Source organism: Hyperolius riggenbachi, chromosome 11, assembly GCF_040937935.1.
Source record: "Hyperolius riggenbachi isolate aHypRig1 chromosome 11, aHypRig1.pri, whole genome shotgun sequence".
NCBI classification, from domain to species: Eukaryota; Metazoa; Chordata; class Amphibia; order Anura; family Hyperoliidae; genus Hyperolius; species Hyperolius riggenbachi.
Window position 1 is genome coordinate 7,539,700 of NC_090656.1, and position 16,966 is coordinate 7,556,665.

The following is a 16,966-nucleotide window of genomic DNA, read 5'->3' on the forward strand; positions in this document are numbered from 1 at the left end:
TCTGAAGTTTGATTTTTTTTTTTTTGACGTTGTGAAGTATCAATGCCATAGCGAGTTACTATGGCGACGGGATATCATTGCTGTATAACCTACTGAGGATACTGGCATTAATAAGCATGATCACATTCGGTAAAGCAGAAAACAGCTCGTTTTACTGAACATTTTGTCAATCATTTCACAAAGACGGTTACTGCATGGAAAACAAATTACTGACTTTTAGTCAATTCACAGAGCTTGGCCTCGATTCACTAATATCATGCTGGTGATAATAAGGCAAGAGAATACTTACCTCCACACATCCATCTGTATTTTCAGTGCTAATTCACTAAAGAAGCTTGTCTTATTAACGGACACCCGAGGTGAAAATAAACAAATGAAATAAACGATTGTATCTATATTCCTTCTCCTAAAAATCTTAAAGGACTTACGAGGCCAAATTAGTGAAGAAAGTTAATTAGCTGCATAATCTTTTACGGCACGGAGGACGTCCTCCGTGCCGATCCGCCGGGTCCCCCCGCTCATTAGCCCCTCGGGCCGGCTCCCGACACCACGGCCCGGGTCGCGCTGCTCTTCCTCTTCCAAAATGGCCGCTTGCTCTGGCTGCGGCTGCGCAGTCCGCATAGCCGCGAGTGCGGCTGCGCAGCTCTAGGGCCAACCTCCCCGATCCACGCTATGAGTGGGGGGACCCGGCGGATCGGCATGAAGGGCGTCGTCCGTGCCGTAAAAGATTATGCAAGTAATTAACTTTCTTCACTAATTTGGCCTCGTAAGTCCTTTAAGATATTCCACAGTTTTATTTTATGCTTAAATCTAATTTTTAACTTTTAACTGTTGTTTTTGCTCAATGACACATTCTTTGAACTATGCCAGAGCTAAAATCTATGAACTATTGACTCTTTATCTCTTTCCTGCTCTCAGAAGCCATTGTCTGCTACGAAAGTGTTTTTATAGTTGGAATTTCTAATCAGTGAGGGTCACACTGTAGTCACTTCCTGTCTGAGTCAGGACTGAGTCAGCGACTTACATACCTGATATTTAACTCTTTCAGGCAGATAAAGAAAAAAAAGGAACACAGCATAGTTATTTGTGTGCTGTGCACTGTACATACCCATGTCTATCTCATCATGTCACCTCGGGTATCCTTTAACCACTTGAGGACCCACCCTTTACCCCCCCTTAAGGACCAGCGCTGTCTTAGCTGATCTGTGCTGGGTGGGCTCTGCAGCCCCCAGCACAGATCAGCGTGCAGGCAGAGCGACCAGATCGCCCCCCTTTTTTCCCCACTAGGGGGATGATGTGCTGGGGGGATCTGATCGCTCCTGCCTGCCGGGTGTTGCGGGGGGGGGGGGCACCTCAAAGTCCCCCTCCGCGGCGAAATCCTCCCCCTCCTACCTGGTCCCCCCGGAGATCCGGGCTGCACAGGACGCTATCCGTCCTGTGCAGCCAGTGACAGGCTGTCTCCTGTCACATGGCGGCGATCCCCGGCCGCTGATTGGCCGGGGATCGCCGATCTGCCTTAGGGCTGGTTCAGACGGACGTTTGGAGGCGTTGCGTTTGCTGGCGTCGCGTTCAGCAGCGTTCGTGTGCGTTTGGATGCGGTCGCGTTTTTTCTTCCCGTAGGGGAACATTACCTGTCGCGGTTAACCTCCCCTGGAAGCTACATGTAGCTTCCAGGGGCTCCTTGAACGCCAGGGAAAAATCGGGACCCAAACGCCGCGTTTGTGTAAACGCACTTGAAAGCTTGGTACAAACGCTCCCATTCACTTGAATGGGAGCGTTTAACACCAAGCCCTGAACGCTGGCAGTAAACGCTCTGCAAGCGTCCGTCTGAACCAGCCCTTACGGCGCTGCTGCGCAGCAGCGCCGTACAATGTAAACAAAGCGGATTATTTCCGCTTGTGTTTACATTTAGCCTGCGAGCCGCCATCGGCGGTCCGCAGGCTATTCACGGAGCCCCCCGCCGTGAATTGACAGGAAGCAGCCGGTCGCGCGAGCGGCTGCTTCCTGATTAATCAGCCTGCAGCTGGCGACGCAATACTGCGTCGCTGGTCCTGCAGCTGCCACTTTGCCGACGCACGGTATAAGCGTGCGGTCGGCAAGTGGTTAAGGTGTAGAGATAAGTTTTTACAGTGAGAGACTTATCCTATCACTTCAGTCCTAATCTATAGTTATTTTCACACGCAGTTAATTAACAGCCTGTCTTTAACTTTAGAATTCTGGAGTTATTTTAAGGATTGAAATGTTAACTTTAGAGATCTCTTCTTAACTTAAAGACAGAACAGTAAGGGCTCTTTCACATTTGGACGTTGCGTTTTAGGGGACGTTAAGGTCGCATAACGTCCCGTAACGCAACTCATGGTGATGGTATTAGGAGGACGCTACATAGAGCTGCATTAAGTGGCTCTTGGTGCGCCTTTTTTGTCCTACAGACTGCGGAGACCACGTGATCAGAACACTCCGCATCACGTGGTCCCGCCAGCCAATCAGCGGCCGCTCCAGGAAGTAAACACTGCAGTGCAGTGAATAATAATTAGCCATGTGACTGGCCGCAATAGCGGACTCTCCCCTCCTCCTCTCCTGCCCAAAAATAAAAACAAATCACTGCTCATGTGCAAGTAGTCTAACGCGGCTAAAACCGCTTAGAACGCACAGCATGCTGCACTTTCATACAACGTCCAGCATTACTATGTAACGCAACGTGGGCACTGTGAACAGCCCATTGATTTTTCATTACTGTGAGTTGGGCTGCGTTACTGGCTGCTCTAACCTGCGCCTGTAACGTCCCACTGTGAAAGCAGCCTTAAGTTTCGGTTTGCCTGAGGTACATTGTTTAGTGAATACTACATGCCTTATCACCATGGTGATGACAGTAGAAACAGCTCAGAAACGTTATTAAATAGACAGGCGATAAGCTTAGTGAATTGAGGCCATTATCACATGCGTAACAAGTGAGATGTTCGGTGTCTCCAGCCTGGAGCCGTCAGTAACAGACAGCCATTCAGAAGGTTACAGAAAGGAGGAAACCGAGCAGAGAAAAGGGGAAAGCTAATTACAGGATTCAGGAAAATAAGAAAATTAATATTAAAACATATCTCCCTAATTTCACAACATTATTAGATAGTAAAATGGTTAAGACTAGGACAATGGTTTTGAACAAATACAAAAATATATTTGAATTTTACGCAGCTTGGACTTGCTCTTTTCTTGTCAGTACAATAAGAAAGAAAATGCTTTTTGTATCACATATTCCATCCATTCTCCCTGCACTGCAATACCGGTAATCCATCAAATACCAAAATATACACCACATGATACCGAAGTGAGAGGGATATGGAGGCTGACATTTTCTTTTATATAATGCACATTGCCTGGCTGTCCTGCTGATCCTCTGCCTCCAAACTTTTTAGACCAAGGTCCATATCGCCATTTTTGAGAGTGCTAGTGAATCCCTTTTGCAAGCCCACAAAGCACTGCAGTTTCCTCAGATCAAATCCTGCATCATAAAAAACGACTGAAAATGCCAGAGACCAGCGATGATGATGTCATTTCTTAATCCGATGCATCATTGGGGAACTTCACGACTAACGGCATAGCAACAGCTCATTATAATCCCAGCCTTATAATTACGTCACTCACACGCTGTCTGGCCACACATGGATAAAATCACAACGGTGTGAGTCTGTCGTCTACACGACAATAAGAGATGAGTAAGGGAATAATTGTGAGCCGTGTATGAGCGCACACTGCGGTTACCCAGTACACAAGAATATAATTAGCATATGACAGATGCGTCCGAATCCCTAATACCGTCCACGGCCAACAATGACATCATGGATTTTCCTACCCGCAGGTGACCTCACAGACCTATTCCTGGGAGACATCTCAGCATTCAGGCCATTGCGGTAACTTCCAGGGCTGTGGAGTCGGTCCAAAAATCCACCGACTCCGACTCCTCAGTTTAGGATTCCACCGACTCCGACTCCTCGACTCCGACTCCTCTAATTTGCATATTACAATTTTGTTGATTAAAAGTATGTAACATGGAATTTGTCTCTTAACTGCCAACGCTTAGGAATTTTACAAGACAACTGAAGTGAGAAGGATATGTAGACTACTATATTTATTCCCTTTAGACTAAAACTAGTCCTTGGTAAGATTACTTGTAAAAGGTACAAACCGGAACAAAGAACATCTATCAGGCCCTAGGCAATGTAAGTGTGGTTGCATGTAAGAATGATGTGCAGGTACTCTGCAGGGGAATGAGGAGATTCTTCCTCTATTACATTCTTCATGCACAATCTGAACCAGGTTTATGGGTGATAGACAACACCTCTGTGTTCAATGTGCACAGCATTCTCAGTGGATTCCCTGAAGCTCTGTGGGGAGTGCATATGTAGAGTATAGTACTACTGTGTAGCAAAGTAAACCTAAGACAGATGAAATTAAAGTTTTATACATACCTGGGGCTTCCTCCAGCCGCCTTCAGGATAATCAGTCCCTCGTTGTCCTCCTCCACCACCTGGATCTTCTGCTATGAGTCCAGGTACTTGAGCCAGTCGGGCGTAGTGCGCATGCACACACTCCGCCGCCAGGAGCATACTACACCTGTGCAGCACTATTGCTCAGGTGCAGAATGTTCCTGGCGGTGGGAGCGGCATGCGGCCGGACAGCGCTGACTGGCTGAATTACCAGGACTCATAGCAGAAGATCCGGGTGGTGGAGGACAGCGAGGGACTGATTAGCCTGAAGGGGGCTGGAGGAAGCCCCAGGTATGTATAACACTTTACTTTTCATCCGTCTCAGGTACCCTTTAATTTGTAGCCACCAAACCAAATTTTAACAACAGATCAAATTATTTGATTTCATCAGCAAAGGGAGTGCATACATTTGCATAAATCAGCATCAAAGCAGAATTATTTCCATCTCATTGACCATCTCTATTAGTGACACAGCTACACATCAGGCTTTATTCTTACAGCATAGATGTTATTTAGTATATATAAGAGATTCCTGTGTACACATCATATATACAGCCACAATCAGATGTGTATATCTGACCTTAAAAATATGGGGACTGCTTTATTAAAGCAGCACAAGTAACTAATTTTGATTAGTTCATTTCATTTTTGTGGACTAAGCACAGCTATTACTGTATATATACTGTATATATACATTATTTTTAATGACTATTATCTGAGAAATAGAACATTTTATCATGTTTTCTATTTTAATTACAGTTACAAATTCATTAGGAGTCGGAGTCGGTGCATTTTTTCCCGACTCCGACTCCAGGCACCCAAAATTGCCCGACTCCACGACTCTGACTCCACGACTCCGACTCCACAGCCCTGGTAACTTCATTTGTGTACAACTCTGGAAACATGTTGCAGGGGGACAGCTGTATAAATTGTTCAAGGGGAAATCCATAAAGTATCATTCATTTGGACATTCAAAAGAAAAGATTTGTAAGACTTGGGCAATCAGTGCATGGCATGGACTGATATGGCTGTATGAGGTAAGACTTGGGCAATCAGTGCATGGCATGGACGGATATGGCTGTATGAGGTAAGACTTGGGCAATCAGTGCATGGCATGGACTGATATGGCTGTATGAGGGAAGACTTGGGCAATCAGTGCATGGCATGGACTGATATGGCTGTATGAGGGAAGACTTGGGCAATCAGTGCATGGCATGGACTAATATGGCTGTATGAGGTAAGACTTGGACAATCAGTGCATGGCATGGACTAATATGGCTGTATGAGGTAAGACTTGGGCAATCAGTGCATGGCATGGACTAATATGGCTGTATGAGGTAAGACATGGGCAATCAGTGCATGCCATGGACTAATACGGCTGTATGAGGTAAGACTTGGGCAATCAGTGCATGGCATGGACTGATATGGCTGTATGAGGTAAGACTTGGACAATCAGTGCATGGCATGGCCTAATACGGCTGTATGAGGTAAGACTTGGGCAATCAGTGCATGGCATGGACTAGTATGGCTGTATGAGGTAAGACTTGGGCAATCAGTGCATGGCATGGCCTAATACAGCTGTATGAGGCAAGACTTGGGCAATCAGTGCATGGCATGGACTAATATGGCTCTATGAGGTAAGACTTGGGCAATCAGTGCATGGCATGGACTGATATGGCTGTATGAGGTAAGACTTGGGCAATCAGTGCATGGCATGGCCTAATATGAATGTATGAGGTAAGACTTGGGCAATCAGTGCATGGCATAGACTAATATGGCTGTATGAGGTAAGACTTGGGCAATCAGTGCATGGCATAGACTGATATGGCTATATGAGGTAAGACTTGGGCAATCAGTGCATGCCATGGACTAATATGGCTGTATGAGGTAAGACTTGGACAATCAGTGCATGGCATGGACTGATATGGCTGTATGAGGGAAGACTTGGGCAATCAGTGCATGGCATGGACCAACATGGCTGTATGAGGTAAGACTTGGACAATCAGTGCATGAAATGGACTAATATGGCTGTACGAGGTAAGACTTGGGCAATCAGTGCATGGCATGGCCTAATACGGCTGTATGAGGTAAGATTTGGACAATCAGTGCATGGCATAGACTGATATGGCTGTATGAGGTAAGACTTGGGCAATCAGTGCATGGCATGGACTAATATGGCTGTATGAGGTAAGACTTGGGCAATCAGTGCATGGCATAGACTGATATGGCTGTATGAGGCAAGACTTGGGCAATCAGTGCATGAAATGGACTAATATGGCTGTATGAGGTAAGACTTGGGCAATCAGTGCATGGCATGGCCTAATACGGCTGTATGAGGTAAGACTTGGGCAATCAGTGCATGGCATGGACTAATATGGCTGTATGAGGTAAGACTTGGGCAATCAGTGCATGGCATAGACTGATATGGCTGTATGAGGCAGGACTTGGGCAATCAGTGCATGCCATGGACTAATATGGCTGTATGAGGTAAGACTTGGACAATCAGTGCATGGCATGGACTGATATGGCTGTATGAGGTAAGACTTGGACAATCAGTGCATGGCATGGACTGATATAGCTGTATGAGGTAAGCCTTGGGCAATCAGTGCATGGCATGGACTAATATGGCTGTATGAGGTAAGCCTTGGGCAATCAGTGCATGGCATGGACTGATATGGCTGTATGAGGTAAGCCTTGGGCAATCAGTGCATGGCATGGCCTAATATGGCTGTATGAGGTAAGACTTGGGCAATCAGTGCATGGCATGGCCTAATATGACTGTATGAGGTAAGACTTGGGCAATCAGTGCATGGCATAGACTAATATGGCTGTATGAGGTAAGACTTGGGCAATCAGTGCATGGCATGGACTGATATGGCTGTATGAGGGAAGACTTGGGCAATCAGTGCATGGCATGGACTGATATGGCTGTATGAGGTAAAACTTGGGCAATCAGTGCATGGCATGGACTAATATGGCTGTATGAGGTAAGACTTGGGCATTCAGTGCATGGCATGGACTGATATGGCTGTATGAGGCAAGACTTGGGCAATCAGTGCATGAAATGGACTAATATGGCTGTATGAGGTAAGACTTGGGCAATCAGTGCATGGCATGGACTAATATGGCTGTATGAGGTAAGACTTGGGCAATCAGTGCATGGCATGGACTGATATGGCTGTATGAGGCAAGACTTGGGCAATCAGTGCATGCCATGGACTAATATGACTGTATGAGGTAAGACTTGGGCAATCAGTGCATGGCATGGACTGATATGGCTGTATGAGGTAAGACTTGGGCAATCAGTGCATGGCATGGACTAATATGGCTGTATGAGGTAAGACTTGGGCAATCAGTGCATGGCATAGACTGATATGGCTGTATGAGGTAAGACTTGGGCAATCAGTGCATGGCATGGCCTAATACGGCTGTATGAGGTAAGACTTGGGCAATCAGTGCATGGCATGGACTAATATGGCTGTATGAGGTAAGACTTGGACAATCAGTGCATGGCATGGCCTAATATGGCTGTATGAGGTAAGACTTGGGCAATCAGTGCATGGCATGGCCTAATACGGCTGTATGAGGTAAGACTTGGGCAATCAGTGCATGGCATGGACTAATATGGCTGTATGAGGTAAGACTTGGGCAATCAGTGCATGGCATGGACTAATATGGCTGTATGAGGTAAGACATGGGCAATCAGTGCATGGCATGGCCTAATATGGCTGTATAAGGTACGCCTTGGGCAATCAGTGCATGGCATGGACTGATATGGCTGTATGAGGTAAGACTTGGGCAATCAGTGCATGGCATAGACTGATATGGCTGTATGAGGTAAGCCTTGGGCAATCAGTGCATGGCATAGACTGATATGGCTGTATGAGGTAATACTTGGGCAATCAGTGCATGGCATGGCCTAATACGGCTGTATGAGGTAAGACTTGGGCAATCAGTGCATGGCATGGACTAATATGGCTGTATGAGGTAAGACTTGGGCAATCAGTGCATGGCATGGCCTAATACGGCTGTATGAGGTAAGACTTGGGCAATCAGTGCATGGCATGGACTGATATGGCTGTATGAGGTAAGACTTGGGCAATCAGTGCATGGCATGGACTGATATGGCTGTATGAGGCAAGACTTGGGCAATCAGTGCATGCCATGGACTAATATGACTGTATGAGGTAAGCCTTGGGCAATCAGTGCATGGCATGGACTAATATGGCTGTATGAGGTAAGACTTGGGCAATCAGTGCATGGCATAGACTGATATGGCTGTATGAGGTAAGCCTTGGGCAATCAGTGCATGGCATGGACTGATATGGCTGTATGAGGCAAGACTTGGGCAATCAGTGCATGCCATGGACTAATATGACTGTATGAGGTAAGCCTTGGGCAATCAGTGCATGGCATGGACTAGTATGGCTGTATGAGGTAAGACTTGGGCAATACGTGCATGGCATGAACAGATATGGCTGTATGAGGTAAGACTTGGGCAATCAGTGCATGGCATGGCCTAATATGACTGTATGAGGTAAGACTTGGGCAATCAGTGCATGGCATGGACTGATATGGCTGTATGAGGTAAGACATGGGCAATCAGTGCATGGCATGGACTAATATGGCTATATGAGGTAAGACTTGGGCAATCAGTGCATGGCATAGACTAATATGGCTGTATGAGGTAAGACTTGGACAATCAGTGCATGGCATGGATTGATATGGCTATATGAGGTAAGACTTGGGCAATCAGTGCATGGCATGGACTGATATGGCTGTATGAGGTAAGACATGGGCAATCAGTGCATGGCATGGACTAATATGGCTATATGAGGTAAGACTTGGGCAATCAGTGCATGGCATAGACTAATATGGCTGTATGAGGTAAGACTTGGGCAATCAGTGCATGGCATGGACCAATATGACTGTATGAGGTAAGACTTGGGCAATCAGTGCATGACATGGACTGATATGGCTGTATGAGGTAAGACTTGGGCAATCAGTGCATGGCATGGACTAATATGGCTGTATGAGGTAAGACTTGGACAATCAGTGCATGGCATGGACTGATATGGCTGTATGAGGCAAGACTTGGGCAATCAGTGCATGGCATGGACTGATATGGCTGTATGAGGTAAGACTTGGGCAATCAGTGCATGGCATGGACTGATATGGCTGTATGAGGTAAGACTTGGGCAATCAGTGCAAGGCATGGACGGATATGGCTGTATGAGGTAAGACGTGGGTAATTAGTGCATGGCATGGACTAATATGGCTGTATGAGGTAAGACTTGGACAATCAGTGCATGGCATGGACTGATATGGCTGTATGAGGCAAGACTTGGGCAATCAGTGCATGGCATGGACTGATATGGCTGTATGAGGTAAGACTTGGGCAATCTGTGCATGGCATGGACTAATATGGCTGTATGAGGTAAGACTTGGACAATCAGTGCATGGCATGGACTGATATGGCTGTATGAGGCAAGACTTGGGCAATCAGTGCATGGCATGGACTAATATGGCTATATGAGGGAAGACTTGGGCAATCAGTGCATGGCATGGACTGATATGGCTGTATGAGGTAAGACTTGGGCAATCAGTGCACGGCATGGATTAATATGGCTGTATGAGGTAAGACTTGGACAATCAGTGCATGGCATAGACTGATATGGCTGTATGAGGCAAGACTTGGGCAATCAGTGCATGGCATGGACTGATATGGCTGTATGAGGTAAGACTTGGGCAATCAGTGCACGGCATGGATTAATATGGCTGTATGAGGTAAGACTTGGACAATCAGTGCATGGCATGGACTGATATGGCTGTATGAGGTAAGACTTGGGCAATCAGTGCACGGCATGGCCTAATATGGCTGTATGAGGTAAGACTTGGACAATCAGTGCATGGCATGGCCTAATACGGCTGTATGAGGTAAGACTTGGGCAATCAGTGCATGGCATGGATAATATGGCTGTATGAGGTAAGACTTGGGCAATCAGTGCATGGCATGGACTAATATGGCTGTATGAGGTAAGACTTGGGCAATCAGTGCATGGCATGGACTAATATGGCTGTATGAGGCAAGACTTGGACAATCAGTGCATGGCATGGCCTAATACGGCTGTATGAGGTAAGACTTGGGCAATCAGTGCATGGCATGGATAATATGGCTGTATGAGGTAAGACTTGGGCAATCAGTGCATGGCATGGACTAATATGGCTGTATGAGGTAAGACTTGGGCAATCAGTGCATGGCATGGATTAAAGGATTGCGCGGGTCTAATTTTTCAGACCCGCAACCCTTTCTGGTAAATCTGGTACCCGCAACCCTATTAAAATCAAAATGGGTACCTGACCCGATGCAGGCCTCTAGCATAGCGTAATACAGCTGTATGAGGTAAGACTTGGGCAATCAGTGCATGGCATGGCCTAATATGACTGTATGAGGTAAGACTTGGGCAATCAGTGCATGGCATGGCCTAATACTTTCCTGTCACAATTTATGGTGAAGATGTCCGATTCTGAAATAATGCTACAGTAGACTGTATTTTTCACTGTGAACTCAGAAATTAAAAGTATTTTTAATGGTAAAAATCAGGGCTGTGGAGTCTGAGCAATTTTGGGTACCCGGAGTCGGAGGTTTCATAAACTGAGGAGTCGGAGTTGGATGATTTTTGTACCAAATCCATAGCCCTGGTAAGTATTAGACAAAGGAGTCGGAGCAATTTTGGTTACCTGGAGCCGGAGTCAATAGTTTCATAAACTGAGGAGTCGGGAGGATCTTAGTACCGACTCCACAGCCCTGGTAAAAATCAATCTTATTGGCTCAGGGAACATATATTTCCTTTTACCAATTAGTGCTGCAGCAGATAGTGCTGGAGATTTTGCACAGGATCAAGCCCAATCGAGCACAGCACTGCTTCAGCTACACGACTTATATCTACGTCCACTTGGCTTAGATGAAGTCACAAAGGACGATGATATACTGTAGTGGTGGAAAAAGTGGTGAAAAATACAAACTTGTACTTGCCATACAACCGCTTGATCCCTATGAACTGGCCACTTCCTGTTATGCCACCTACCCAATCCTCAGACTGGTAATGATGGGGTTTTGAACAGCTGAAGGTGAGAAGCAGGTTTTGGCAGTTAAACTGTACTCAGTAGCTTTCACAGGCGTAACGATAAATAGGTGTGCTAATTTTAGTAACTTGTCACACCTATCCAAATCCTCCAACTGTCTACTGAGTACTCCAGTGTCTACTGTGTCAGAGTCCAACACCTATCCTCAAGTCACACCAATGGTGCGTGTTTCACAGATTACCTTATGTGTGCGCAGGAGGGCTAATAAATGATAGTCTATTATTAATGAGGAACTTTAACACAGCTACAGATTGGAATGAAGTTCAATCCTGAGACCCCCTTTCCCACCAGACATCTTTACCTTTTCTCAAACAGATCATCAGGGATGTCTGTGTGGCTGATATTGTGGTGAAACCCCCCCACCCCCAATAGTGTGATGTCATGACCATGGCCCTGACAGTTTGCTGTCTGTAAACCCCATTGCAAGGTGGGAAATAACAGCTCTTTCCACTGACCAAGCAAGCAGTAACCCACTCTGTGCATATAACACTCGTTAAATTTTGTATGCAGAACGTGCACTTTTCTTTTTTACAGCAGCTAATGTAATTGATAGAGAAAACTGACAAAATGTGCAGAATAAGGCCTCGTTCACATCATGACGCCCTTCTGTGCTCATTTAGAAGAGCGTATGATGTGCGACACGCAAGAATGGCAGAAGGGCATAGACAGCCCATTTGCCATTCACATCTACTGCGCTGTGATGTGCTGTGCTTGCGTAGTGCTGCATGCTTTCTGATTGCAAGAGCAGTGCAACATATAGCAGCGCACATGGCGTGCAATCGTCTGCGTTGTGCATGATGTGAACAAGCCCTTTAACCTCCCTGGCGTTCTATTAAGATCACCAGGGCAGCTGCGGGAGGGTTTTTTTTTTAATAAAAAAAAAACTATTACAAGGAAGGCCGTAATGAGCAGCCTTCCTTGTTTCGCTTTCCTTGTCGCCATGGCGACGAGCGGAGTGACGTCATGGACGTCAGCCGACGTCCGCCGCCTCCGATCCAGCCCTTAGCGATGGCCGGAACTGTTTGTTCCGGCTGCGCTGGGCTCGGGCGGCTGGGGGACCCTCTTTCGCCGCTGCGCGCGATCAGGTAGCACACGCGGCTGGCAAAGTGCCGGCTGCCTGTGCTCCTTTTTATTTGACACAAATCGGCCCAGCAGGGCCCTGAGCGGCACCCTCCGGCGAGAATGGACGAGCTGAGCTCATCCAGACCGCTAAGGAGGTTAATACTGCAGAATTAGGTTTTTCTTTTCTGCACAGGAAAAATGTATTACATGCGAACTAATCTGTTGATTAACCTGCATTCACAGTTTTACTGTGCAGAAACCGCGCATGAAAACAGTCGAGTGTTTCCCCTGCCTTAAAGGAAATATCAGGGAAAATGAAAAAAAAAAATAATCAGATCTACTTACCTGGGGTTTCCTCCTAACCCTGGAAGCCTATGTGTCCCTCGTTGCAGCTCCGCTACAAGCTAGTCTCCTGGGTTCCCCTATGTAGCAGCCGCCGACACGGCTAGGTCGGTGGCCACTGCACATGTGCGCGGCCGCAACCCCCTAGGAGAAAGCACGATCAACAATTTGACCATGTTCGGCCGAAATCAGTCAAATGCATCAACCATACATGCTGGGAAATCTCGGCCCAACGTGGTTGACCAGGTGCACGGCGGTAACGACATGCGCTATAACGACGGCGCAAAGAACATGATGGTGCCCCTGGACACTAGCGGGTGGCTGGACAGGTAAAGTATTTCCATGCATGTGCACTGAGGGGGCACATATAACATTTGGGGGCTACTGACGGCGGTGGTGTCACGAGGCCGATTCCCGAAGGTTTTCAGGCTGAAATGGATTGGGAATCTGCCTGCGGTGTATGGGCAGGAAACATATCTCTCTCCAATCAGGTTCGATCAGAGAGAGATCTGTCTCTTGGATGATCTGCCCCATACATTGCTAGATGTATGGCTACCTTTAGGGTGATGCTGCCATGCACAAGCTCTGCACAATCTCGATTCTCAGCTGCAGCCAAGCACGCACTTGTCAACTGAAAACACAAATCACTCCATTATATGCAACCAAAACGCCAACCACACCAGCAGATCGACGAGCAACACCAGAAAGCCATCTATAGTGCGTGCTCTGATCGCTGATTAGTTAGCGGCCTCAGCAGTAGAGAAGACAGACAAGACAAATAACATTTATATTACGCTTTTCTCCTGGTGGACTCAAAGAGCCAGAGCTGCAGCCACTAGGACACGCTCAGTAGGCAGTAGCAGAGCTAGGGAGTCTTGCCCAATGTCTCCTTACGAAACAGGAAGATCCGCGATTCCAAACTTGGTCTCCTGTGTCAGAGCCCATAATCAATACATGATCCAACCACTGGATGAGAAGCATTCTGGCTCACAAACGTAATGTATATAATGCAGCTTCAAACAAAGCCATTAAAAATCAACAGGAAATGCAATTGATTGGCCAATTCCAAAGCTGCATACAGGTAGTCCCCGACTTACGAACGACCCGCCGATATGAATGGCATGGATTCTGTGTTTCCATGGGAACAAGTAAAAAAAAAATTCAAATAAGACGTGGAGAAAATCAATTTTAAAAAATTCAAAGAAAAAATGTCTATTAAACTTGTATAAGCATGTACAGGGGCAGAGGTGACACAGAGGGGGACACTGGAGGCACAGAGGAAGTACAAGGGACAGAAATGGCACAATGCTCCAACTTAAAAACAGATTTAGGTTAACAACGAACCTATCTCGTTCATTAACCGGGAACTACCTGTACAACTGACAGGGTAGTTAGAATTCTTAGCATCCCCTTTAAAGTCTCCAGTCAACGCCATAATTTGGCAGTGGGTTCTCTTGCCTGTGTGCCTTCGTCACATACTAGACAGCCAAGCAACGTGGGTGTGCAGAGATCAGGGTGAAAACCAGTCGCCTGAAGCTATAAGGATTGACAGTAGTCAATGAATGTGTACATAGATTTACAAATGCTTAAAGGAGTGGTCCGAGGAAATTACAAATAAAATATCCACTTACCTGGGGCTTCTTTCAGCCCCTGGCACCCGTCCTGTGCCCTCGCCGCAGCTCCAGTGGCGAAGCCGACCTCGCCAGGTCAGCTTCCGCGTCGGCTCCCACTGCGCTCCAGCGTGTGGTTCACTGGTCGCCCTGACATAATCTGGACTGTACAGCACAGGCGCAGTAGTTCTGCGCCTGCGCTGTACAGTCCAGATGACGTCGGCTCGACTCAGTAGGAAACCTGCGCCGGAGGGGGACCCAGGACAACCAGCGTGGAGCGAAACTGCGGCGTGGGCACAGAACAGGCATGGGGCTGTAGGAAGCCCCAGGTAAGTGGATTTTTTTTATTTTTAATCTGTGCGGATGTGTCCTTTAAGCTGGCCACATTAGTCGATCTTACCCAGCCATATACAGCAGATTTAGTCACTGTGATCAAATCTGCCAGAAACCACTAACGCATACGCTGCATTATCGTTTGATTCGGTCAACCACGCAGGCCGAAACACTTTGCCCGATTGGCGCAGGACGGGAGAGCATTGCTAGCGGCGTGCGATTTGGCAACGACTGATGCAGAGTTTGGTTGTACTCTCACCTGCCCCGCTTGCGCACGTCCTGTGTCCGCTGGTTTAAACCATGCCGTCACATGACACAGAGAGGAGGGGACACAGGGAGTACACCACCGGACATGGGAGGAAACACGCTAGCAGGACAGGTGAGAGCTCTGCTGCCCGATTTTGAATCCAATTCATGCGGAAACCGATTCAAACTCTGTCTGCAGTGTGTGGGCAGCCAATAGCTTCACACCAGCAACCAGCGTTACAGGTGTGGTGCAATTGGACGAACGCATCACACTAACGCTAAAAACAGGCATTGGAGATACCTGTGGCAATGCGTGGAAATCTCAATTCTGGCTGCAAGCCAAACTAAGTGACGCTCTAGTGCTCACTTCCTGTGGCTGAAATAAAAATTGCACGGAATTGTATTGAAAAAATACCCTTCCGTGCACGCACAACGCCAAAAATATGGCAGGTATGAAATGTCCCATAGACTTTCATTGCTTTAGCGTTACCCTGCGGTAAAAATGGGTAACGCAATGAAAATGTCCCAGTGTGAAAGAGGTCTCATGGTATTCTACAGAAAGGAAAGCTGGCTTCATTATAAATGGATATGATTGCCACACGAGCCATTTTATAATTTCACAATTGTAAACATGAGCCTCAGCAGCCAAGATCTTTATTTACGACAACCACACAGCATCCAAAATGTTCATTACAACAATAGCAGCCTTCAGCATGACACAGGGATTTCCAGCAATGTTCATCCGCTAGCCCCACAACTCAGCGACACTTCCAGAATCCTGCTCACGCCAGGGTATCAGACCAAAATGCTGCGCCCGCCTGGATATCAGACCAAAATGCTGCGCCCGCCTGGAGATCAGACCAAAATGCTGCGCCCGCCTGGATATCAGACCAAAATGCTGCTCCCGCCTGGATATCAGACCAAAATGCTGCTCCCGCCTGGATATCAGACCAAAATGCTGCTCCCGCCTGGATATCAGACCAAAATGCTGCTCCCGCCTGGATATCAGACCAAAATGCTGCTCCCGCCTGGATATCAGACCAAAATGCTGCTCCCGCCTGGATATCAGACCAAAATGCTGCTCCCGCCTGGATATCAGACCAAAATGCTGCTCCCGCCTGGATATCAGACCAAAATGCTGCTCCCGCCTGGATATCAGACCAAAATGCTGCTCCCGCCTGGATATCAGACCAAAATGCTGCTCCCGCCTGGATATCAGACCAAAATGCTGCTCCCGCCTGGATATCAGACCAAAATGCTGCTCCCGCCTGGATATCAGACCAAAATGCTGCTCCCGCCTGGATATCAGACCAAAATGCTGCTCCCGCCTGGATATCAGACCAAAATGCTGCTCCCGCCTGGATATCAGACCAAAATGCTGCTCCCGCCTGGATATCAGACCAAAATGCTGCTCCCGCCTGGATATCAGACCAAAATGCTGCTCCCGCCTGGATATCAGACCAAAATGCTGTTCCTGCCTGGATATCAGACCAAAATGCTGCTCCCGCCTGGATATCAGACCAAAATGCTGCTCCTGCCTGAATATCAAGTCAAACTGCTGCTCACGCCAGGGTATCAGACCAAAATGCTGCGCCCGCCTGGATATCAGACCAAAATGCTGCTCCCGCCTGGATATCAGACCAAAATGCTGCTCCCGCCTGGATATCAGACCAAAATGCTGCTCCCGCCTGGATATCAGACCAAAATGCTGCTCCCGCCTGGATATCAGACCAAAATGCTGCTCCCGCC

General features: G+C 47.3%; 1 protein-coding gene across 1 annotated transcript in view; it reads right to left on the minus strand.

Moving 5' to 3' along the window:
• The window catches only part of DNAJA2 (DnaJ heat shock protein family (Hsp40) member A2), a 57,404-nt gene that overhangs the window by 25,599 nt on the left and 14,839 nt on the right, over positions 1–16,966 (minus strand). The gene's annotated exons all lie outside the window — the stretch shown is intronic.